Source organism: Dipodomys merriami, unplaced genomic scaffold (genome assembly GCF_024711535.1).
Source record: "Dipodomys merriami isolate MVZ:Mamm:240054 unplaced genomic scaffold, mDipMer1.0.p SCAF_16, whole genome shotgun sequence".
Classification (NCBI taxonomy): Eukaryota; Metazoa; Chordata; class Mammalia; order Rodentia; family Heteromyidae; genus Dipodomys; species Dipodomys merriami.
The window spans coordinates 14,121,492-14,122,221 of record NW_027202937.1 but is presented as its reverse complement, the minus strand read 5'-3'; the positions used below and the strand labels follow the sequence as shown (position 1 = coordinate 14,122,221).

The 730-nt window shown below is 49.3% G+C and overlaps 1 non-coding gene across 1 annotated transcript; it reads right to left on the bottom strand.

Annotated features, from left to right (window-relative positions):
* Positions 1-405: 405 nt before the first annotated feature.
* Positions 406-478, bottom strand: Trnav-cac (transfer RNA valine (anticodon CAC)). Its single transcript has one exon. It is a non-coding gene; the product is annotated as a tRNA-Val (tRNA).
* Between the last annotated feature and the right edge of the window lie 252 nt (positions 479-730).

Genomic DNA, 730 nt, shown 5'->3' with positions numbered 1-730 from the left:
GCCCTGCCCCGCCCCGCGCCGCCCGAGAAGTAAGCCGGGAGCCTTTAACGCGTGCTTTGGAACAAAATCCCGCAGTCAAGTCCTGGACCGTCTGTAAAGGCACCGGGGAAGGGTCTACGACCCCTTGATTGAGCTGATTGTATTTATATGGCGAATGATCAAGGTTGGATGACGTGTCCCAGCACCATCGGACCCCGAAGGCTAGCAGGAGGCTGCGGGGAAGAGGGAGATTGGCTGTTTGGGGTTCAGAGCGGGAAATGCAACCAACTGTCTGACCGAGCCTTTTAAGAAAACCAATCGTTCTCAAGCAAAGAGCAACAGTTATTATGTGTTGTTTTACTTTTTGTAAATGCAAACAAGTGGGAACGGCCCGCAGCTAAAAGCTTACACACAGAAAACGCTACATGTTCCCGCCCGGTTTCGAACCGGGGACCTTTCGCGTGTGAGGCGAACGTGATAACCACTACACTACGGAAACAACTGTGTGACCTAGTCCTCGTACACATCCCTGAGAAAGCTTTGCTTGTAGGGCCTAAGGTTACCTTGTCCAGCTAGAGTAATTTAATAACACACCACTCCAGAAATTATCGCAATTGTTGTGTGGCTTTCTCCCAGTAACCCCAACCAAGAAAAGGCTCCTACACAAACCCCAGACATGAAAAAGTAAGATAACCATATGTAGAACGCTATTTCAAGACCTCTATGGTATCTATCAGGGTTAATTCTGTGC